The sequence below is a fragment of the Rhipicephalus sanguineus genome, chromosome 8, assembly GCF_013339695.2.
Source record: "Rhipicephalus sanguineus isolate Rsan-2018 chromosome 8, BIME_Rsan_1.4, whole genome shotgun sequence".
In the NCBI taxonomy this organism is placed as follows: Eukaryota; Metazoa; Arthropoda; class Arachnida; order Ixodida; family Ixodidae; genus Rhipicephalus; species Rhipicephalus sanguineus.
The window spans coordinates 60,995,305-61,021,416 of NC_051183.1; positions in this window are offsets into that span (position 1 = coordinate 60,995,305).

A 26,112-nucleotide genomic window follows, 5' to 3' on the forward strand; every position below is an offset into this window, starting at 1 on the left:
ATGGATATATACGAAAACTGGTATGACGAGACATTTCGACTTGTCAAACATAACTGACACGTGGTAGCATGAAAATCATGACACGCCAGCCATGCACGTCATGATTTACATGGCACGCTCATGACGCACTCGCGGCCGTTTCGCTAGGTTGATATACACCAAAATTTGTATTGCGCGATGTGACTGTATGAAGAACATAAATAACAGGTGGTAACATGAAAACCATGATATGCAGGTCATGTATGTCATGATTTACATGCCACGCTCATGGTACATTCGCGGCCGTTTCGCGGGCTTGATTACACCAAAATTGGTATTGCACGACGCGACTGTATGACGAACGTAAATTAGAGGTCGTAATATGAAAACCATACATGCATGTCATGTATGTCATGATTTACATGCCACGCTCATGGTGCATTCGCGGCCGTTTCGCTGGCTTGATATACACCAAAATTGGTATTGCACGACGCGACTGTATGACGACCGTAAATTAGAGGGGGTAACATTAAAATCATGACACGCGTGTCAAGCACGACATCATTTACATGCCACGCTCATGACGCACTCGCGGCCGTTTCGCTAGATTGGTATGCACCAAAACTGATATTACGCTATGTGACTGTATCAAGAACATGAATAACAGGTGGTAACATGAAAACCATGACATGCATGTCATGATTTACATGCCACGCTCATGGTGCATTTGCGGACGTTTCACTAGACTGAGATATGCCAGAATTGGTATTGCGCAACGTGACTGTATGAAAAATATATATGACAGGTGGTAACTTGAAAAGTACGATATGCATATCATTTACGGCATGATTTACATGCCACGCTCATTGTCCGATCGCGGCCGTTTCGCTAGCTTGATATGCACCAAAATTGATATTGCGCTATGTGACTGTATCGAGAACATGAATAACAGGTGGTAACATGAAAACCATGACATGCATGTCATGATTTACATGCCACGCTCATGGTGCATTTGCGGACGTTTCACTAGCCTGAGATACGCCAAAATTGGTACTGCGCAACGTGACTGTATGAAAAATATATATGACAAGTGGTAACTTGAAAATTATGATATGCATATCATTTACGGCATGATTTACATGCCGCGCTCATTGTCCGATCGCGGCCGTTTAGCTTGATATACACCAAAATGGCATTGCGTGACGCAAATGTATGACGAACATAAATGGCAGGTGGTAACATGAAAACCATGACATTTATGTCATGTATGGCATGATTTATATGCCACGCTCATGGTGGACTCGCGGCCATTTCGCTCGTTTCATATACACTGAAAATGGTATTGTGCGATGTGACTGTATGACGAACATAAATGACAGGTCCTAACATGTGAATTATGTTATGCATGTCATGTACGGTGTGATTTAGATGACACTGTTATGGTGTGCTTCCGGCCGTTTAGATTACTGGATATATACCAAAATTAGTATTGCATCACAGGAGTGCGTGATGACCATAAATGACCGGTCATGCAGTGTATATACCAGAATATATGTTTCCTTGGCATGGTATATACCATATTGTGCATGCACGCGTGCATGGCAAACATGAGATATATGGTGAACTCGATGCTATGGCATGAATGATTTCATTTGGCTCAAAAATAAACAGAACGATGTATGCAGCTCTTTGCTGGCTGCTTCGCATTACATCGATTCTCACAGTGCGTGGGATCTGCCGGATTTTTTTTCTGTGAGACTTCTTGTCCGCGTATTTTTTCTAGATCTCATTCATTCATTCATTCATTCATTCATTCATTCATTCATTCATTCATTCAGTCAGTCAGTCAGTCAGTCAGTCAGTCAGTCAGTCAGTCAGTCAGTCAGTCAGTCAGTCAGTCAGTCAGTCAGTCAGTCAGTCAGTCAGTTATTTATATCTTAAGGTAGCCATCAACACTTCTACGCCGTAATTATTGTGCCTTTCACTGCACAAACAACAGAAGAAAAAAAAGCAATCTGAAAAACAAGCTGAAAATGTTAATTACTTCATTCGTTTTAAGGACAATAGGTACTGCGGATCATTTGCAGTCCCAATGTCAAGCGGGCAGAAGACTTCCTGCGCAATTAAAAAAAAAAACAAAATAAGGTTTGTTCAAACGTCCAGAACCTCGCGCTTCGAGATCTTCTTTAACCACGCGAACGAACTATCCGCTCACAAGTTTACAAAAAGAAAAACGGCCGCTTTTACTTAAATGGATCCGCCAGTGATCTCGGATACAGATAGAAAGAAATCATGAATTCAATACTGTAGACCATTCAGTTTCAATGGCACTAATTATGCGCATAAGTTGCGCTGTCTCGGCGGCAGTGCTCAAATATTCCCTTTTGGGTGCTCTCAGTTTAATCGCATCATGATACGTTTGTGATATTCCGCATGATTAAGCAGAATACCTTACAATTCGAATTCCAACCTTTAATGCGGGGGGCACTTTTATTCCATAACTTTTGTTTCATCGATAGCTACCATTAGATTAGCTCACGAAAATCTGCTCCTTCCGTGACGTCAAAGCACATTGATCTAAACATAGGCTTCCGCTCATTGTGTTTTGAGTCAGCCGCTCAAGGCTTACTATCTGCAATTTTGGAAAGGCACGAAAATGTCGCTCAATCGGCGTGTAGGCCTTTTTCCGTGTCATCAACTATCTCCTTTTTTCCTCTTTGTACGAAACACGTACGCACAGACGGGGCTGCGAAGAAAAGCTGCCAAGGCGACGTGACATGTGCACCGCCCCATATATCGGCTATTAGGAATGGTCGCTACAAACATATTCGCGTAATAAATCGCCTTGCAACATTATTTGCCGCAACTTCGGAGCCGTTGGAATACGCAGGTGGCGTAACGTCATCGGTACATTGATCATTGATGGGTGTTAATAATAATAATTATAACTGTTGAGGTTTTTCTTCCCAAACCCAGGATATGATTACGATGGTTCTCGTCGACCAGTTCACGCCGACGCTTCTCCGCCGTATGATGCCGTTCAGCGCGTGCTTGGCTCCACGCGCGTCGCGTGTAGTTGCAGCGATAACCAAAGAGGTTATCTGGCAGCCGCTTTGCCAGAACCAGGCACGTTGGAACAAAAAGGAGCGGCGCCGTCTATCCGTGACGCTTATAAGCTATCGCTCGACAAACTGCGTTTAACCGCGAGCAACCAAGTTCAACCAAGCTCATTTTGTTTTTAAAAGTTTTCCATAAGTTTCTGTATCTTCAGTCAGCTCTTCTACTATATTTACGAAAAACCCGCCACGCTGGTCTAGTTGTTATGGTGCTCGACTGCTGGCCCGAAGGTCGCGGGATCCTGGCCGTCCTGGCCGCATTATCGATGGAGGCGAAATGTTCGAGGCCCGTGTACCTAGATTTAGGTGCACGTTAAAGAGCACCAGATGAACAGCCTTTCCGTCCCTCATAATCATATCGTGGTTTTGGGACATAAAACCCCAAAAATTATTCTTATCTACTAGAGGAAAGAAGTAACACCACAAAAATATGTGTACGCTGCTACACGTCACTTGCTTTTTTTCTACGACGTCCTTTCGTCCGTGCCAAATGTCACAATTCACGAAAAGTAGGGCATAGAAACTTCATACCAATTCAGACAGAAGAAATCCGAAGCGCCTATTGGAACGTAAGAGTAGGTGGCTCCTGGGTTCGAGGACGCGGGAACATGGACGACGTCGCTTTCTTTTACCCCCAAGCAAACAACGCAAAGCCTCCAACGCTTCAGCTTACACTCTAAGAAAAAAAAGAGTATGCGTGACTCTTTTCGGAGAGTTCTGACTTGCCACGTATACGACTCTCTTTAAATAGTCACGGTGACTCTCTTGGTGGGTCAGGGTCGGCTCGCTCTAGGAGAGTCCCCTGATCCTCTAGGAAGAGTGCAAAGACTCTTATCGGGAGGATCACGTTACCACTTATAGGGAGTCAGACGAATCGTGCCGGTAACGCTTCTAGGGGGGTCAAGGGACCCACACCGAAGCGTCAAGCGACTCCACAAGTATTTTAAGCTACTCATTTGATCCTTGCTCTACTTTTGCGCGACTACTGTTGAAAATAGTGGAGTATTCATTTTAAGCGAGTCCAATAATAGTTGCCGTTCTGCCCAGCGACTGCAAAAAAGTTCAGTTTTGGCATTATTTTAATAAAACTCGTCAAAACAACACATATTTTCCAGCAAAGTTATATAGAAAGCGCGGAAAGATGGTCTGTGATTTCCAATTAAGAAGTTTAGGTATTCCTCATTTACATGCTTCTATGAGTATAGCCAACTAAAATGTGTGGCTGTGATGTGTAGTGTCATATGGTGCTAAATAAACAGCAGAAATCGCCGTCATGTTTCCATATTTATTCCTTATGATTAAGAATAAATAAAAAAGTGGTGACGCCTTGGGGCATCAGACTTGTGGCTTGCTAGGTTGTCGCTCCTGTCCAGCGTGAGCACCATGAAAAACGGTATCTGAAAAGCAGAACGTGATATTGTGATGAGAAAATGAAATTGCAGCAAAGGTTTGCAAAACCTACACAATAAGTGGTTCACACAGACATAATAAAGGCTAACAACAAAACAACAAAGCACATCATCCGGCAGCCAGGGGCATGCCGTGAGCGGTTATTGACCGCATGTTTTACAAACGTAACCCATCCTTAAATACTCAGATAAACAGATGCGAGTACTAGGGCCCGAACGACACCCAGCGCGTGCGTACGCCGTCTACGTCGAGATCAGAGATGTCATATGCTAGAATTAGCGCACATAAATCCCACAATCACGTACACTCACTCGATTCTGTTAGAGCGCCCAACGTCATCGCAGTGTATGCAAACCACGAAAACAGCAAACAGAAACGAGGGAAATGAGTGCACGCCGGCGGCCGCAACAACGCGCGCCGTCGAAAGTCTAGAGCTTTTTCACTTTACCGGCGAGGCGTGTCCAACTTGAATGACTACCGCGTACGTTCTGGAAGCCACCGTACTATATCTGCACCTCAAACTACCGTCTTTCAGTCAACAAAAACCATTACATATAGTGCGTCTGAGCGTTCTGTACAAGGCTATTTTTTTTTTCACATTTCCACGCGTGAAGCACGCTGCACACTCAAGGTCGATGGAAATGTTATTATATGAAGTAGACTAAAGTGCATCTCAAAACGACATCTTGCACCTTCAGTAGGGCAGACACAACGTGCGATCAGCAAGAAATGACCCTCGATTATTGTTTGCATCGCTCACTTTATGGGAGCTTGTACAGCAACGCGCAACGGTGGCAACTCGTCAACTGACAGCTTTAGTTGGGCATCCGCAACAGCCCCGCGGATACAGGCTACTGTTGGAAATGGCTGGCAGATTCCGCAGAGCTGCTGCAGACGCCCAGCTAAAGCTGTATAATTAGGCAGTACACTCACCGTTAACTGGCGCCCGTTGTCGGTGTCCGCAGCTCCATGAATATTCCGCCCTCCAAGCGTCACTTCGTGCACGGAGCTGGCTTCAACACCACCGAAGACGCGCAACCAACACAACCACGCAATGCATTCCAATAGACTAGGAGACTGAGACGACTGAGAGAGGAGAGCGGCGCGCCACCCCGGCGCCAACCCCGTCTACGTTGCCGAGCAAGGCGCCACAACGGCGCCAAAGGGCGAGCGTGCGATATGTATGGCGTATACGGCGGCTCTTCCGTATACCGAAGCCAATCGAAACGCGCTTCAGGAGGGTCCAGTGACTCCTTCCCAAATGCGAACTCTTTTTCTCTGCCTGTACCTTCCAAAAGGGGTCAGATGGACACCCGAAGAGAGTCACGGTTCCATGACCCTCTTTTGACTCTTTTTTCTTAGAGTGTAGAGCGAATGCCGTAAGCGTGAAAGTAGGGCTTGTTGGTGATTCTACACAATTGGTGCGGCGCGCAGCAGGCAAAAGAGATGTTCCCTGCTGTTCCCTGCTGGCGTCGACTCTGGTTCAGCCGTGTCGTTCCTTCGCTCCTGTGGCATAAGCCTACACCGTCATCACATGACATCGTTGCTTGGGCGAAGGTAGGCTGATCACGGAGGCAGTGCCAAACCAAGTGAGGAACCTCCGATCTTGGAGGCAGTGCGAAACCACGCTAGGTGCACAAAGTTTTCGGAGGGTGGGGGGGCAAGATAAATACATCTAGGGAGCCTGCATGACGGTCCGTTCATGTAGGCTCCATATTACATCGACTGAGAAGAAAAACAAGATGGCTTTCGCCTTCGAGTCGTCTTGGGTGAATGCACAAGGGACCCTGTGATTTTTTATGTGTGCTTGTGTGAGTGAGTGAGTGAGTGAGTGAGTGAGTGAGTGAGTGAGTGAGTGAGTGAGTGAGTGAGTGAGTGAGTGAGTGAGTGAGTGAGTGAGTGAGTGAGTGAGTGAGTGAGTGAGTGTGTGAGTGAGTGAGTGAGTGAGCGAGTGAGTCAGTCAGTGAGTGAGCGGAGTGAGTGAGTGAGTGAGTGAGTGAGCGGAGTGAGTGAGTAAATGAGCGGAGTGAGTGAGCGGAGTGCGTGAGTGAGTGAGTGAGTGAGTGAGTGAGTGAGTGAGTGAGTGAGTGAGTGAGTGAGTGAGTGAGTGAGTGAGTGAGTGAGTGTTTGTCTCGGAGCGTGTGTGCGTGTTCACGAAAGAAAGCTTATCCTTATCCAGTCACGTGCGACAACTTGCGCTATCTTTAGCAGTAAGCCTCGAACTCGCCCTTATGCTAACGATTATGATGTGGTTCATGCTGATCCACTTTATGGAGGACCGCCAGCACGCACTAAAACCTTGGGATATACTTCCCCACCCCTTTATCTAGACACGCTGTCAATTTCGATCCTTCTTTGACAGAAGATGCGCCTACATTAGAGCACACGTTGTCCTCCACGCGTTGCCATGGCACCAAACACAGCCTTATAGGCAGGCGTTCCACATTCCAGCATTTTCCGCTTGCACAAGAGACAGTGATCAATCTTTTTTTTCTTCCTGGTTGCGAATGCGTGCGTTCCACGGACATCCATCTCTTTCGTGCAAGTTTGATAAAGTGATTCAACGTTTCCTCATTTCCACAGAATCAATCGCAGAATATTCGGCCATACATCGGAACTAGGACAGTGTTGCGAGTTCCTGTTGAAAGGTTTGCTTTTCGATTGAGTACCTTTGTCCGTAGAGCCCCATAGGCCGCACCCTTACAGTAGAAACGTCGGGTTGAATAATGAATCGTGAGTGGATCTATGGGTTAGGGATATCGACAACGATGCACTGTTCTTTCACTGCGCTTAAAAAAAGTATAGTTTCGTTGGAGTACCGCTATTTATTCCGAAACCATCTTCACAAGGGGTAAAAGCGAGCTTCGTTGTCCGATAAACTTTTCTGGTGCGGTCTGTACCGCACAGAAGGCTCGCAAGGCCACTACACGTGGAGTCCAAACTTTTCTATGCCTCGCTAATGGTAGAAAGAGTAAAATGCTTCCGATCAGTCGAAATTTTGATTTACAAGAAATATGGAATATGAAGAATGCTCAATTTGCATCAGCACTGCAGAGTTCACCGCGACTTGTTTAAAGCGAACCAAAAAAAATTGTTCCAGGGTCTTCACGCTGCCGCAACTCCATGGAAGTGGACTGTACTAAGATCGGGAAGGCGATTAAAAAGGTGGTTGAAAAGACGAGTCCACGGCTAAATTACTGACTTGAGACATATCTAATCAGCGTTAAAAAGAATGAAGGATAAGACGAAGGAAGCAGACAGAACGCAGCGCTAAACTTCAACCAAGGATTTCTTCACAAAAAAACATACAGTGCACACCGTGCGCAGCGACCAGTGCAGCAGGGCAAAAACAAAATGTCAGCAGGGCAAAAACAAAATACACCCCACTATTCTTTTAAGCAGTTCAGTGTACACACATATAATTAAACAGTTATGTGCGCAGATTTCTGTTAAAGGGACTGTCTGCCGTCCTTCATCGCTTTTTTGTTTTGTACCGCAATCGAAAGCATACAGCCTGAAGTGTCTAACCTTGCAGCGGTTTCTCTGGAAAGTGAATGACATTTTTAAAACAGAATTTTTTAATCTGCGTTCGTTCTTCTTCCGTTGGCGTGAAACATGCCCACAACACTGGTTGGTGAACGCCATGACGATTGTAGTGCCGGTAAAAATTAAAACCGAAAGCACATGCGATTTCTGTAGGAGTACATTATTTTCGCTGAACACTAATTTAATGATTGTAACAGTCGTTTTCCGCGCTAGCGGTTAAATGAAGCCTTATTATACGATTACAGTACACTTCCTTTGATATAATCGCAGTATATGCGTTTACTTTAGCACTGCTGCTGCAATTCAAGCCAAGTTGATTCATCAAAAGGAGACTATAAATGCACGCCTTCACGCAGCACATGTGAGACATCCTAACAGGAATACAGCGGCACGGTACGACCAGCGCGGAGGGCCGCATGGCATAGCGCATGAGTTGAAGCAGACGAAATCGAAGGCGGCGCTGCAAGAAGCGCCACCGGGCTACTTATTTAGACGCGTGAGGGAAAAAAGGCAAAAAATTACTCTCTGACGCAACCGAAAGCTGCCTCAAGTGCGTAAAATTAAATTCTAGGTTATACATGTTTGTTTTTTAGCAAAATGAGTCTACCTGCGACCATTTCTTGTCCTACCAGCAGATTCAACCACATCGCCGTTGGGTGACGCTAGCGGTCATTCTTTCACGATTTTCGGCATCAAATTAAAAGTGTAATTCCTTTTTTTGTGAGACAGAAGCATGCTCGTTGCCGCCGATGTGACGAACGATCTTCTCATCTTCACCACAATCAGAAAAAATTTTTCCGAGCGGTAGACAGTCCCTTTAAAATATGCGCATTCTTTGTTGGTCAGACCCACCGAAGAGAGAGAGAAATAACATTTATTTACACATCCGGCGTGTGGGAAGTCCCCGGCCTCGCAGGGCGCGGATGTTCCCTATCTTAAGATTACGGCTATTAGAGTCCGATAATCTCACAGCCTAGACCTCGAGGATGTTGTGCTCCAACTAGGCGACAGTTACAGACCCACCGAAGTAGCACTTACACATCTGTCACCCACTTTTCTTATGCTATACTACACTTCAAGTATTTCCTTTCATGGCTGCCTCCGTGGCCGCCTGAGAACACGAGTGCAGTGCGACTGCGCGGTGCTCCTTCTGGCTGACCATTGACCCTGAGGCTGATAAAGGTAAGCGGGTCAGCGAGAGTTCAATTGAGATGAGCTGGTGAGCTCTCCACGCAGCGCTAATGCATTTTCTGTGAGACAAATATATATCGCGGATAAAAAACAAAGGTGGATGCATTGCAAGAGCACCAACAGAACAAGGAAAGCACGCCCGTGGGCCCTTTGGGCCATCTAGCGGGTTTTCTGTGAAACCGCTGAAGAACCTCCCACGTGTGCGTACCACCAACGCTAAATTGTGGGTATGTATAGATGGCTCACCGTTAGTATGCTAAAGGATGTATGCGTGGTGGCGGAGCTGCTAAACGCATCCCGCCCCTGAGCGAGGGGTCGCAGGTTCGTATCGCCGATAGCACTCGAACCGTAGATTTTTATTATTTCTTTATCTGCATCTACATCGAATTTTCGCTGACGGACAGCGCTGATTATTCGCTAACAGCCAAAGACGCCGCCGACACCAGAATTTTTGCGAAACGAGTTTTTTAACGCTATCACGTTAAAACGGAAAGATTGAAGAGAGGGTAATCGTAAGCTCAGGCATGCGCACAAGAGTCGCCTAACGAGCGATGAAAGAAAATGGCGACTCTTCTGCAGACCGGATTTAAGCTACTTTCTACGGAAGTAACAATGCATTGACTCAATCGAGCGAACTTTTAAATTATCACGTTTCGAAATTTTCCTTTTTTTCGAGCTCGCCTCCGTCGCCTGTTAAGATTTTCGGTGTTTTTATTTGTTGTTGTTGTTTGAGGAGATTTTATAAGCAGGTGTGCTAACCTTTTGAACTACAGTGCGAAACACTGCCAATCTTTAGTTTGCCGACGTCTCTTGGGGTGCGCGAATCCTATTGCGCGAAAGAAGAAAAAAATAGAACAGTAGAGTTTCAAACCGGAGCCTGCCTAGATGCACATAAATTTTCTCTTTATTTCTCTAAAGTAAACAATATTTACGCAGTCGCCGTCTTTCGAAATCCTGATTGAGCTAAGCTATTGACCGGATTGAGTCGCGGCAAAACTTTTCGGGAGCGAGAAAAAAACGTTTTCTCCGGCGTCGTTTTTGTCAAACGCGTAAGCCGCTATATAAGATGTTTGTTCAAAAAGTACAAAAAAAAACCTGCAAGCCGCCTTGGAGAACACGGTAGCCATAGTTAAATAGAGAAAAACAGCGTTGAGACACACAACTCTTTTCCCCACAGAAATTGGCTTTTGGCAAGAAGTTGCCCTGACAGCTCTTATCTGACTTTGTAACCTAAAGAAAAAAAAACACTGCCACGCAGAACTGGAAAAAGAAGAAAAAAACACCCTGGGTTTTTTACCGCCACGATTTTTATTCTGCCCATGATGTATCATACAAAGGGCACAATTTGAATCTTTTTTTTTAACAGAGGAGTTGTTTGTGCCGAGCATTGGTACGTAACGAGTGAACAGAAATGATAATCATCATGAACTCGCACGCACTCTCTTCATCCTCTTCGTCCTCTCCGTCATCTTCTGCTTCGCTCCTAGAACACGTGGGCCTATCTGTGTGGCGTGGCTTGCAATAAACCTGATGGGCGAGAGAACGCGTACACGGAAGAGAAAGAGAGGGAGCAAGAAGGAGAGTTAGGAGGAAGAAAGAGATAGAAAGAAAAGGGAGAAATTCTCGGCAACAACAGAAATTTCTTGACGAGGTGCGATTCGAACCCGCCCACCCACAATCTGAAGGCGAGCATCGTAACGACTCGGCTATCCAAGCACGCTAGCAGAGCATAACGTAGCCTTGTACAGTATAGTTAACCAATGGTTTGGGGGAAGAGAAGTCAGGGTGAGTGATGCGAGAGTAAGAAGGGAAAGGAGGAGAGAGGGTAATTCATAGCATAGAAAGAGAAGAAAGAAAGAAAGAGAGATAATCATAGAAAGACAGAAATATATAGAGAGGAAGAGAAAGAAAGAAAGACAGAAAGAAAGAAAGAAAGAAAGAAAGAAAGAAAGAAAGAAAGAAAGAAAGAAAGAAAGAAAGAAAGAAAGAAAGAAAGAAAGAAAGAAAGAAAGAAAGAAAGAAAGAAAGGGAAGAAAGATATAAAGAGCGAGAGACAAAACTGACATATATATATAGAGCAAAGTAGAGAAATAGAAGCAAACAGAAAGAAAAGAAGACAGAAAATAGAGAGAAGGAGAAAAGAACAAAGGGAGAAATAAAAAGAAACAAAGAAGGCCACCTAGCTCCGCACGTCCTTCAAGCTTGGCACCGCCACTACGAAGCTGCCTTAATTTTTTTATTATTTGCCCCCTATATTTTATCAGGTTAGTGTTGTTAGGCGAAAGGTGCCGCGCGGAAGGTAAACACAACATAAGGCATTATAATAACGATTTGTGGAATTTTGACGTGTGAGAACAACGGTATGATTATGAGGCACGACGTAGTGGAGGTTTCCGGTAATTTTGACGATCTGCTGTTCGTTAATCTGCACTGACATCGCAGATTACTCGCGCCTCTAGCAGTTTGGCTCCATCGAAATTCGCGCTCCGCGGCCGGGATTCAGCCCGGCGGGTTTCGGGCACAGCATGAACATTATACTTTGTATCCGGGACTTGAGCAGCCTGGCTACGAAAAACATAGTGCTGAGGTTTCCAACGCTACTGAACCTTCGCTTATGATGTTTTTATCGCCACGCCCACTTTTCATATAAGCAAATAATGAAGCAATAAAGCGTCAATGTCTTATACCAAAGAAGCACCGAAAGGAGCGCAGCTGTCCCCTGCTCTGAACAGATCAATGCAGAGATGCCTGGTCTTTGACCGCCTGGCGTTTCGTGCACCTGAAGTGAAGTATGCTTGCCGCCTCCTATATGCGGCCGCCGTATCCGGGAATCGAACCCGCGCCCTAAAGCTTAACAGCGCATCCCCACGACTGGTGCAAACGGTTTCTTGTGAGACTGGTTTTAAAATGCGATCTCCGCAACGTGACTAGTATGAAAAATGGGCATTCGGAGAGCAATGCTGCGCTGCTTTCAACCAACAAAGACGTCGTTACAAGCAATTTTTAATGTAGCATAGAACAGTACCGAAGTAATCACACATTCTTGGGAAGCTGAAGATTTCACACAAACTAGATAGCAACAATTAGTACCTTACTAAATACCCGAGTATGGTTTTTCGGAAAAAAGAAACGCGCGCACTCATTCTGCGGAAAAAGAAATTCACCAGCAGCGATTTGCGAATAGTACGCCGCTTTGGAGAACGCCGATCTAATTGGACCTCGGTCCAAGGCACTGGGGAAAACAACGAACTAAATCGACAATGGTAACAGCCTAAGAGAAGCGAAGCAAAGTTATCTCTCTACGGGGATGTACTAAATCCCCAAGTCAATTACTTCAGATTACTCCTTCGCAAATTACTGGCTTCGTGCGCAGCAATCTCGTTCCTATTATCCCGAAGGAGGGACGACTTTACGGGCATATCTCGGCATCTATGCGACGTTAGAATGAGGGCATTTTCGGGAGCTTACTTGCGTCTCTATACACCAGAGGTCATTAGGCCTACGATCACTAAGGCGCTCAACAATTGGGACTACTCAAAGGAGCACAGCGATCTGCGCAACAGATTAGGGTGGTGCCTGCTGCACACAATACTGATTTGGAATGAGAGGATGCGAGCGGATACCTTACGGCTTGCTTCAGTCATTAGGAAATTCGACCAATACCCCCCCCCCCCCCATTCCCTCCTCATTCGAAGGGTATAGGTCATTTATGTTTAATTAATAAAACGTCGTATCACCAAATAAAACGAATACGAATAAGGAATACAGTAGCGGGTTTCAGAATAATGTAAAACCACAGCACCCCAGTGCCACGCTTTCGTATTCTTGGTTTTTTTTTTTTACTCGATGTTTCCCTAGCTTAGCCTGCAGGCGCTACGGCAGCGAGGTTTCAGTGTTGAAAGAAAAACATATCTTCATCTACACAGTACACTTGCTTACGCCTTCAGTACACAGCACACGCCTTAAGGGGAACGAGACGGTAGTAGCATGGACACTACGTTAATTGCATTAACTGGTTAGCTTCGTTTGTTCGCCGCGGCGGCCCCATTTCGATGGAGGCGAAATGCTAGAGGCCCGTGTGCTTAGATTTCGGTGCACATTAAAGAACCCCAGTTGGTCGAAATTCCTGGAGCCCTCTACTACGGCGTTTCTCATAATGATACCGCAGTTTGGGGAGCACAACCCCAACAATTATTACCAACTGCATTGTTTAGCTCTCACTGGAACATTAGTAACAGTCGCTACAAAGCAGGCACGCGCTGAAGAGTAACGAACGTGTATTCTAGCCTTCCGCGGGCCAAGAAGTTGTAGGGGGTGTAGAACACGTGGTGTCAGGCACCGCCTCCCTTATTTACGAGCACATTTGCTTTTATTGTGATAGCAATTATATGGACAGTCCCGGCTGGTTTTTGCCGCCGCCGTCATGCACCGTATGTGTATAAGCTTGCCCATATATATATATATATATATATATATATATATATATATATATATATATATATATATATATATATATATATATGTGTGTGTGCATAGAGTCCCAAAGAAAAAAAAATTCGGCAGCTCCCACGTACCGTGGAAGTCGATGTTCTGCGAAGCATGCGGCGAGAAGGTGACCGTGGCGTAATTTTTTTTACTGAGCGAAACGTTACGAAATGATGCTAAAGATGTGCATAAATTTTATACGCACACACATATGCTGAAGAGCCGCATATGTCTTATAAAACCAGTTGTTTAAAGTTGGGTAACGCTGCCAACGGCAACGTGGCCAGAAGTGGTAAGCTGATATGTAATGCCTATACTTGCCCGTTATCGTGGAGAAAGTACGCACGTTTCACGAACCCGTGTGCATGTATGGAAGGGGTTAGTGACAGTTCTTGAACATGGTCATCATTACCGTATCAGTGAGCACTAGACGCTGGTCATGACTTGTTATCGGATCCGGTCGCGATCGCGGTGGCGAGGGGTCCATGTGTAGTGAAGTATGAGTTATAGTACCGCTGTTAGAAATCGTGGATGCCTCAGTCATTTCGTCGACAAATTGTCTGTATATAGAGCCGGAGACATGTCGGACTCTGAAGTCACCCATTGCGTTGGTGAGGTTTACGCCCTTGAGGATGGTAGGCCTGGATAGGGAGTTACTGTAACTATGCTTAACCACCTTTATTTTGAGCTTTCCCACCATTTTTGAAAATAGCAAGCTGTTACAATGAGATGTGTGGCTTTATACACCTTCCCGTTATTTGTACAGCGTTGTGTGTGCCTGCGCCCTAGGTTGCCTGCGCATGTGTCATGGATGGCTTGTCCGGGCGTCGTTACTCTCTCGATACACGAGCCAAGCCAAGTAATCGAAAACGTAACTGTGCATATGCACGGCCGCACCGAGTAGGAGCGCGCGTCGTTTCTCAGACGAAGTGTAGGTAGCAAAACTATGTCGCTCCAAAATCTTAGCGACCTGGAAACTGCGCGCACGGTTGCATGAGCACGCTGAAAAGTTGCTCAAGAGGCGCTGACGAGCATTGGATCATTACGTCACGCGAAGGCAGCGCCACTTTAATGCATACTACTAACGCAGGCCTATATGTACATTATTATGGAGTAATACCTTTTAATATAAAGAAACGAACAATATTTCAATACTAACAAAAAAATCGTCGACAGCGTGCAGCAATCAACGGTCACGTGGCTGTCTTCATCGGATCATTCATGTTTTTGCCGCCAGAGGCACCACAGGTCATTTTGCGCGACTTTCAATTAAGAAATAAAAATATAAATCGATCTCGCACGAAAAAAACGGGGTTTGTTTGAGTCAGTGCAACGGACAATCTTTACATCAGTGGAGTCAACTCATTTCATATTCTGGGCAGTTGTCGGTCCCTTTAACGCTCTCGCATTTAAATTACTGATGTCTGTTCTCGCCGTTCATGGGTAGATATAAACTGTCACTCACCTGTGGCGCATACCCGTACACCGCCGCCGGTGGTAAACGGGTGTGTGCCACACGTGTCTGGAGGAAAGCGTTTGACACGCACGCGACAGGATTTTCACGTTATTCATGTCATGACCACACAGTCATATTCGTCAAGTCCTCTTACCCTCCCATGCTAATTTTGGTCTACACCAAGCTAAGGGGCGATCACGAGAGCACCCATAGATAGATAGATAGATAGATAGATAGATAGATAGATAGATAGATAGATAGATAGATAGATAGATAGATAGATAGATAGATAGATAGATAGATAGATAGATAGATAGATAGATAGATAGATAGATAGATAGATAGACAGACAGACAGACAGACAGACAGACAGACAGACAGACAGACAGACAGACAGACAGACAGACAGACAGACAGACAGATAGATAGATAGATAGATAGATAGATAGATAGATAGATAGATAGATAGATAGATAGATAGATAGATAGATAGATAGATAGATAGATAGATAGATAGATAGATAGATAGATAGATAGATAGATAGATAGATAGATAGATAGAAACGTTCAAAGTGCCAGAGGTTCGCTAAGAAACGCTTCGCATTTAATAATTCAGAAAAATGCTTCGGTAGCGCGCAATAGAATCAGCGACCTCTCACTCTGCAGCGCTAACCACTACGCCATAAATCGCAGATCCTTCAGGCAGCTAACGGCGAGCGTTATATACACACCCTTTACCGCTGGCAAGACTCAGAGACGGCAGGCGCTTATAAGCGTTTCTTCCTTATCAGCGAGATGACGCGACGAGCGCAACGGGCGCATTTAAAAGTCGTCAGCCAGCTCACTCGCTTCTTCTAATATTTGCACCGGGAGAACCTTGCCCTTCCGCTGTTTGCTCGCGCGGTAGTTTCTGCCTGGGGGGTACAGGTTCCTGCAGCGTAGCAGAGCGTCCATCACGGGCCGCTTTTCCTGCTATCGCATTCATTGCTTCGCCCTTGCGGCGAAACTGTGACTTTCTTTCACGCTACGACAGCTACGTTAGGTATTAACCAGCTTGACGAGGCAGCAACAAGGTGTCTCAATTACGTATCACATGTATCACAGCTGTAGCGTCTGATGCTGCCCGTAAGATTCTATAGTTGGCATCGGTGTATATTCAAAAGGGGGAATACTTCCCAGAAAGCTAAAATGGAGGCGACCCTAATTTTTGACTTAGGTGTCTGCTAGTGGCGCTTGCACATCGGCTCTTGTGTGCCCTGGCGTATTAAATGCGAAGCATTTCTTAGATAGAAACGCTCAAAGTGCGTTTGGTTCGCTATCTATCTATCTATCTATCTATCTATCTATCTATCTATCTATCTATCTATCTATCTATCTATCTATCTATCTATCTATCTATCTATCTATCTATCTATCTATCTATCTATCTATCTAGCCGCCTTCGTCTGGGTGCTCTCGTGATTGCCTCAACTTGATGTACACCAAAATTGGTATAGGAGCGTACGAGGGTTTGAAAAATATGACTGCTTAGTCATGACATGAATAACGTGAAACTACTCTCGATTACGTCGTCAAACCCTTTCCTCCAGACATGTGTGGCACATACCCGTATACCACGGGCCGCGGTATGTGGGTATGCGCCACAGGTGATTGACAGTTTGTATCTACCCAGCAGCGTCGAGAACAGACATTGGTAGTTCAAATGCGAGAGCGTTAAGAAACACCGACATCAGCGTTCTCTCGGCGAATGCAAAGAATAAAATTCAGGATCCCAGCAAGAATCGAAGACAAGCATTCTGCGTGGCAGTCAGGTATTCTGCCACAGACCCACGTCAGGTCATGAACCCTTTTGTAAAAACAGCCTATGCAGGCGTAATGTCACCGCAACGTCAATTGTGGTTTTGGTGCTGGCTATCTAACGTTATAACAAAGCAATAAACATTACATTTGTACTCCCATGCACGGTGTAAGAATATTCAGGTGTTGACACTGCGTGCGCCTAAGCGGCCAGAAAATGTTCGGTCGTCGGTCCGTTGAGCGGCGCGCCATCTAATGGCTTGAGGCGGAGAGCGCCCGCGAGTAGCCGAATCACGGTGGTGCTGCGTCATCGCCGCCGCGCTCGCCGTGCCCTCTCCTGTTGCTCTCTCGATTTCGCCCCTCGACGCCGCTTGGCGGATGCACATTATCCAGCAAAATGGCACAGAAAAATGCACGTTATCAGCAGCATGCGCGTCGCTATGGAGACGATTGCCCCGCTTTTCGTTGCGCCCTCTAAGACGGCGCCCATGAAACTGCAAGGCATCTGATAAGAACCCGAACATTATCTGGACGCGCGTGGATTGCGGTTTCCCATGCGTTGGGGGAGGAGTGTCATCAGCTGACTATATTCTTACACCGTGCTCCCACGTCACAGGCGCCATGTCGGGTTCCCTTCACATTTGGTTCCCGTGCTAGCTCCGCTTTTACAGCAGTCCAATACACATTACATTTGTATTACATTTGTATTCCTGTAATTCAGAAAGCTACGTTAAAGAGTCGTTAGACGCCGGAGGAATACGCTAATGGAAGTTACTATTTATATTCACATCATCGCACCGTAAAGTGCACTTCGTTTCGATACTACTGGCGTCCGTGCTCTAACGTAAGTGCTGATGTTACGTCAGACCGTAAGTTACCCTTTAAACGCCAATGTAGTCGACGTCCCTGGTGAACCCACGACGTGCACACAGCTGCTACACTTACAAAAACACGTCGATTCAGGTCGTAACGATTGGCTCAAAAGAAAAAAAAGTCACAGTTTCGCCGCAAGGCCGAAGCAATGAATGCGATAGCAAGAAACTAATGCTATATGAAGTGAGGCTCGCCAATGGATACTCTCAGTTTGAACAGCGCTCCTGTTGCAAAGGCGGCCTAAGCAGCGAATGAAACTAGCGTGCTTCAAGTGTCGAGCTGTGACACTTAATAGTTCGCGCTCATCTTCTGTTTGTTCGTTTAGCGGCGTCCTTTGAGCTCGAGTGGCTTTCGTAGCTCCGTAACATGAGCGCGGACATCACGGTGAAAGCGTGAAATATCCCTCTTCCCCTCAGCACAAGAAAACCGTGCCAGCAGACAGCGGAAGGGCAAGGTTCTACCTGCGCAAGTATAAGAAGAAGAGAGCGAGCTCGCCGACTACTTTTAAATGCGCCTGTCGCGCTCCTAACGCCATCTCGCTGGTAATGAAGAAACGCTTATAAGCGCAGCCGTCTCTGAGTCCGTCCAGCGGTAAAGGATGTGTATATAACGCTCGCCGTTACCTACGTGGAGGATCTGCGTTTCGTGGCGTAGTGGCTAGCGCCTCTCGCTGCGGAGGAAGAGGTCCCTGGTTCGATTCCGCGCTTCAGATGCATTTTTCTGAATTAATTTTCTTTGGGGATCTTATATATATATATTGTAATGAACGAGACACAGACAACACCCGTTCCTGGGCCAAGCTGTTCTATTGTCTGCCCTCTTCTTCCTCTGCCTCCATCTCCTAGCTGTCCGCGCGCGCCAGAGCCCCGGTGTCAATCTTCGTCATCACATTCGGCCATGACTGCAAAGCGCGCGGAGATTTCGACAACATTTCAGGTGGACGGGGCTGGCTGAATCGCGCTGGTCGGAACAGACCACGCGGCCACTCGGTCAGAAGATCCGCCAGGAGTGTGTCCGGTGGGCGACACTGGCTGTTTCGTGGTGGTCGGCCCCGACCCCGCTTCATCATGGTTTGGTGGTCTGCTAGAAGTTTCTCTGGTGGGCGACACTGGCTGTGCCGCGGTGGACGATGACCACGGCCACGCTGCGACTTTGTAGGGAAATCTCTCCCATTGGCCTGTCGTGCACGGAATTGGCAGTGTCGAAGTACTCGAAGTTTTCGGCCAAGAGACTTCTCGCGAAATATCGGTAGTTGCTCGGGTGGGTGGCAATTACTGTTTCGGCATGATGGCAGGCTTATCCCGAAACGGTGACGTTGGTCCCGCCGCAGCTCTGAAGATAGTACAGCATGCGTAACTGTCGAGTGTCGGACTATGTGAGGTCGGGTGCAGTTGTCACGCTGGGTCGAGCTGGCGTTTCCTGATGAGGGGTCACGTGAACAAGATGTGTCCAGGGAGCGAGCAGTGCCGTCAGCAGCGCAGTTGGTTTGCGGTGCCAAGTCTCTGATGATATTGTCCTCTGGCTGGTCAGGCATCTCGTTTGCGACATCTGGCTGGCCTACTTTGTGAAGTGGCATGGCGTAGGTCGCGTTACTGGCGATCGTGGTCTGGTAGTCTTCATGATCGTGTCGTTCATCTGGCACGACAGGTGGGAGCGCCTGTTTATGCTCTGACGACGATGAACGAGAGGGCAGTTTCTCCGTTTGCAGAAGGTCTGGTGGCGATACGCTCATGTCCATTACCGACGCAGAGTCCTTGACCTGCAGAGGAGGGGCAGGGCTGCTCCGGTAAGCGTCAAAATCTACGACGTACACCGTCGATGGACTGCAAGGCGCCATTGCAGCCTCAAGGTTGTGACCCTCCAGAACTCCGTCCTCGGTGGAGGTCTTGGACGCACCGAAGGTACCGGGCATCAGGCCGAAAGCGGCAATCAGGGCTGCACTCCATCCTGCCCAGGACTGCTGCCTCACGCCCTCGTACCTGTGCCACGCCGCGGCACCTTCTCGAAGGCGGCCTACCGCCAAGGACCATTCCTGCGCCTCCGTCCAAGCTTCGCGAGCTCCCAAGGCGTTGACGGTCGCCACCCATTTTTCGGCGTCGTCCTGGAAGCCGCGGAACTCTGGTAGTACGAAGGTAGCCTGGGATAGTGATACGGCAGGCGCGAAACGGTAGATTGTGTACGCGAAGTCACCAAGTTGAACAGAGACCTGGCTGAGGGTAGACTGGAGCTCTCTACGTTGCTCAGGCGAGCTGGCCTCGAGGTCTAGCGAGGTGGCTACGTCCAACATGGTGTTGATGGCTGTCAGTGCGGGAATTATTGGAGGAAACAGCGCAGAGCTCGACGCTGTCAAGGTGTTGGCCGTGACGCGAAGTCGCACAATGGTACGCCGCAGGTGCGCGGCGCTCTCCGATGGTTCGCGTGCGGAGCCCGTAATGTCGGACCAGTAGGCGGTGGTGGTTGAGCGCACGACGGCGGGCTGCTGGTCCGAAGGAGCTCGTACCGCATCCCAAAGCGGCTCAGGTGCCGATGGAGCCCTGAATGAAAGGGTGTCGCCACGGGAAGCGTGAGCGGCATTCCCGGGCAACGGTAGGCCGTGCACTGTCTTGGCGGCGCCGGGGTAAGCGTGCCCTTGAGCCACCGAGGAGGCCTGGACGCCGTCCTGGGATGGTTTGATGGGTAGCTGTAGCAGCGGTCGGGCCATGGTGTCCATGACCGAGGAAGCGTGGACGGCGTTCCTAGGATGGAGAGACCCGCGCTGCCGACGACGCGCGATGACAGGTGGCTTCAGGTGCAAGGTTCGGCTTGCGTTGTAGGCTGCGCCATTGTAATGAACGAGACACAGACAACACCCGTTCCTGGGCCAAGCTGTTCTATTGTCTGCCCTCTTCTTCCTCTGCCTCCATTTCCTAGCTGTCCGCGCGCGCCAGAGCCCCGGTGTCAATCTTCGTCATCACAACATATATATATATATATATATATATATATATATATATATATATATATATATATATATATATATATATATATTGTAAGCACATTTATCGTACTTCATCGTTCTCACTTGTAAATAACCATCATCATCGCCATTGGGTTGGTTGGTTGCTGTTCTGAGCCGAGGCAGACATCGCGGAATAAACGCTGCTGCTGGCCCTGCCTGGTGAAGTCTTCCTGCGTCTTTCAGAGTGGTGGAGGTGGGTCAAGATCCCGACGTCCTCCTACGTTCGTGTCCCACCTGGAGCTACGATCCGGTCGCCGCTTGCGCCCGGCCACCCCCACAGCTATGCAGACAACGGAACCAACACCTAGCCCTAACCCTACTGCGCCGATGCCTGTGGCTGCCCTCCCTTCGTCCACTGTCACCAGCCCTCAGCGCGAACCACCCGTATTCGCTGGTCTCCGCGGTGACGACGTCGAGGACTGGCTCGACCTTTACAACCGTGTGGGTTCAGCCAATCGGTGGACCGAAGCGGAGAAATTGAGCTATCTCCCATTCTACCTGACCGGCGTTGCCAAAACGTGGTATTTCAACCACGAAACTGACTTCGTCGATTGGTTGACCTTTGCCACCAAGCTGCGACAAATCTTCGGATGCTCGTCAGGTCGTTCCGAAACCGCCAAACAGAAGCTGGCTACGCGGGTTCAACTTGCACAGGAGACATACACTTCATATATCGAGGATGTTTTGGCCCTCTGTCGCCGTGCGAACAGCGATATGACGGAAGCCGAGCGCGTTCGCCACATCCTTAAAGGAATTGGCACGATTGCGTTCAACGCCTTGGCTGTTAACAATCCAACTACGGTTGAAAACATCATTTCCACATGCCAACGCCTTGACCAATTGCAGTCCCTCCGCCTTCAACAAGACAGCGATCCTCGCCTTATGCCTCCCTCTGATTTGAAAGCTCTTATCCGCGCCATCATCCGTGAAGAACTTCGAGACCTGGAACAGCAGCGGTCCACTGCCGTCTCAACTCCACCCGCACCGTTCGACTTGCGGAATCTTGTGAAGCAGGAGTTGGCGGCCATGACAACACCGACAGCGCCGGTCGCTCCACCAGCACGCCCGCTGCCCACATACGCTGATGTGGCCTCCCTGACGACACCGACAGCATCAGTTGCTCAAACACTGATGCCCACATATGCCGATATAGCTGCAATTCCGCCTGCTGCGGTCACGTCTGGGCCTGCTGACATTACTTGTGGCCATTTGGCTTCTGTGCGAGGTGCGGTACCTGCTCCACCCTCGTCTCCTCAGTGGCGTCCGTCCCGTCCTGTTTGTTTTTACTGCGGTATCCGAGGCCACATATCTCGTTACTGCCGTCGCCGCCAGCAGGATGAACGACGAGGCTATGCTGAGTTCGAGCGGGACCGGTTTCGAAGACCCGATCATTATGGTCCAGACTCCTACCCATTCACGCAGTACCGGTCTCCGTCTCCTCCAGCGTCCCCGCGTCAACATCAGGACTACCGCTCCTCCAGACGACGCTCTCCATCACCCTACCGCCGCTCGGCATCGCCGCTTCGGCCCCTCTCCCGCACTCTTGAACAACATTCGGAAAACTAAGGATTGCAGTTTTTGGAGGGAAAACTGCGTCCCGTCAATCATCAAAAATGCCTCCCGTTTCCCCGGCTAACCTGTTGTCAGTGACTATTGAAGGTGTTCCTGTGCAAGCGCTTGTTGATACCGGTGCCGCTACTTCTGTTATACGTAGTGACTTGTGCTCGCGGCTCCGTAAAGTCAGAACACCTTATGTGGGACCTGTGTTGCGTGGCGCAAATAACGTACTCATCCAACCTGATGGACAGTGTACGGCTCGCGTTTTCATCGACGGCATACGTCACCACATCGAGATGATTGTGCTACGCACGTGCGTTCATGAACTTATCCTGGGTTGGGACTTCCTACATTCTGCTTCCGCTGTCATATCATGTAAAGAACACGTCGTTCACATCACGGATACATCGGATGCATCTATGTCAGCCCCGCCTTCATTGATCTTCAACTTGGCTGTCGCTGAAGACTGTGTTTTGCGCCCTGGTCATGAACACGTGGTAGCTGTTGCATCTAGCCAAGTAGCCGATGGTGACGCCCTAGTTGCCCCTGCTCCTCGCTGCACCTCTCGTGGAATTCTCGTCGCCCCCTGTCTCCTCCGGTTGTCTCATGGCCGCGCGCTTCTGCCCATTTGCAACACAACTGCAGAATCTACGATGTTGCCCAAGGGGATGACTGTAGCGACGATAGACGCATCTCCACTGACCTCCATTGCAGCACTTTGCCCGTCTTCATCGTCAGTACCCACGTCAGGTGCGAGTTCTTCCCCTTTCCGAACAGTAATCGGCTCCGATCTAACCTCTGCACAATCCACAGCGTTATTGGCGCTTTTAGCTAAGCATAAGGCCTGCTTCGATAGCTGTGCCACGACACTGAGTCAGACTCCCGTGGCCGTACACCGCATTGAAACGGATGGTTCTGGTGTTATACGCCGTCGGCCTTATCGTGTCTCACAATCGGAAAGAAAAGTCATTGAAGAACAAGTTGATGATATGCTATCACGCAAGATAATACGGCCATCTTCCAGTTCCTGGGCTTCTCCGGTCGTCTTAGTGAAGAAAAAAGATGGCTCCGTTCGTTTCTGCGTTGATTATCGAGCGCTAAATAAGATCACGCGCAAGGATGTATATCCTATGCCTCGAATAGATGACGCCTTGGACACGCTACAAGGAGCGCAGTATTTTTCCAGCCTTGACCTACGATCGGGGTATTGGCAAATCCCTATGAATGAGGCTGACAAAGAGAAAACCGCCTTTGCTACGCCGGATGGGCTCTACGAATTTAACGTAATGCCATTTGGCCTGTGCAACGCTCCGGCAACATTTGAGCGCATGATAGATACTGTTCTTCGTGGCCTAAAATGGAAGACCTGCCTCTGTTATTTAGATGATATCGTTGTGTTTTCATCTACCTTTGCCCAACACCTTCAACGATTAGACGAGGTACTTCAGTGCCTTTCAAACGCTGGCCTTCAGATAAATACCAAAAAGTGCATGTTTGCCAGCACAAGTATAAAAGTCCTCGGTCACGTCGTTTCCAAAGACGGAGTCCGGCCAGATCCCGACAAGATAGCCGCTGTATTGCAGTTTCCTCGGCCTTCCACCCAAAAGACGTTGCGCAGTTTTCTTGGCTTGGCGTCATACTTTCGCCGCTTTATACGCAACTTCGCGACTATAGCGGCTCCCCTAAATAAGCTATTAGTCGCTGGTGCTCCTTTCGCTTGGTCCGACGACTGCGAGATCGCATTTGAAGTCCTTAAAGAACGCCTGACTTCCGGACCAGTGCTTCGCCACTTTGACGAGAGCGCGCCTACTGTCCTCCACACTGACGCAAGTGCGCAAGGTATTGGAGCAGTACTTTTGCAGCGTGATGCCGCCTCTAAAGAGCAGGTTGTGGCATACGCCAGCCGGACTCTGTCGACAGCGGAGAGGAACTACACGATCACGGAGCAGGAATGCCTGGCTATTGTCTGGTCGATACAAAAATTCCGCCCGTACCTCTACGGTCGGCACTTCACTATCGTCACAGACCATCACGCACTGTGTTGGTTGTCCTCGATGAAGAATATGTCAGGACGTCTAGGGCGCTGGGTCCTGCGCTTGCAAGAGTATGACTTTACCATCACATATAAGTCTGGCAAATGTCATCATGATGCCGACGCGCTGTCCCGATGCCCACTTTCACTATCTCTTCACAATACGTCCTCCGCATCGCCTCCTCAGAGCTCCGACATCCCGCCTGCCTCACGACACCTGTCGATCACCTCACTGGACCAAATTCAACCTTCTTCGCAAGCCGGTTTCCGTTCACTTCAGCGGGCCGACACCTACTGTCGAACTTTCCTTGACTACCTTCGCGGCATCACTAAACCACCTAACAGCCGCTTGAGACGCCAGCTTAGACAATTCCGCCTCGACGACGGTGTGCTCGAACGCTATATTTATCATCCCACGGGTAACAAGTGGGTGCCGATCCTTCCCCGCTGCCTTCGTCTTCGCGTTTTAGAAGCATTTCACGATGACATTGCTGCTGGTCATCTAGGTTTTCGCAAGACCTACGACCGCATCAGGACCCGCTGTTTCTGGCCCGGCTTGTCCACGTCGGTAGCCAAATACGTGGGCTCGTGCGCGTCATGTCAGCACCGTAAGCGGTCCACGTCCCCACCCGCCGGTTTCCTGCAGCCTCTTCCCTGTCCGACAACACCTTTTGAATTTGTCGGAATTGACTTGTATGGTCCCTTGCCGTTGACGTCTAACGGTCACCGTTGGATCGTCACTGCAGTCGATCATTTGACAAGATACGCCGAGACTGCGTCTCTTCGGTCCGGTACTGCTACAGAAGTCGCCGACTTTTTCTTGCAGTCCATCGTCTTGCGCCATGGAGCTCCTCGCGTTCTTCTGAGTGACCGGGGCAAAGCCTTCATTTCGCACGTCCTCGAGGAAGTCCTACGGGCCTGTAGAACGACGCATAAAACCACTTCTACGTACCACCCACAGACGAACGGTCTTACTGAGCGCTTTCACCGAACGCTCTCTGACATGATATCCATGTACCTACGTCCGGATCACAAAAACTGGGACAATATTTTGCCATTTGTCACCTTCGCATATAATACCGCGACACAAAGATCTACCGGCTACAGCCCTTTCTTCCTTGTGTATGGACGATCTGCATCATCAGTCTTCGACACGGCATTCTTCTTTGGTCCAGCTCCGTCCAGTGCTCCTCTACCAGAAGAGTTCGCAGCTCGAGTCGCGCAATGCCGTGAAATTGCTCGGCGCAACACGGAAGCCACTCAAGAAGAACGAAAACGGCGCTGCGATAGCAAAAGACGCGACGTGACATTTCATTCCGGAGATAAGGTCTTACTATGGACCCCGACTCGAGCGTCAGGGCTCTGCGAGAAATTTCTTCACCGGTACGTGGGCCCATACACCGTTCTACGACGAACTTCCCCAGTGAACTATCTCGTCACCCCGCTTCAGTCCTTCACTGACCACCGTCGTCGCAGCACAGAAATTGTTCACGTGTCACGCATGAAGCCTTTCATTACTCGTTCAGCTGATCTTTGAGTTGCGGCCAGGCTGGCCGCTTCGAAGAGGGGGGGAAATTAGTGTAAGCACATTTATCGTACTTCATCGTTCTCACTTGTAAATAACCATCATCATCGCCATTGGGTTGGTTGGTTGCTGTTCTGAGCCGAGGCA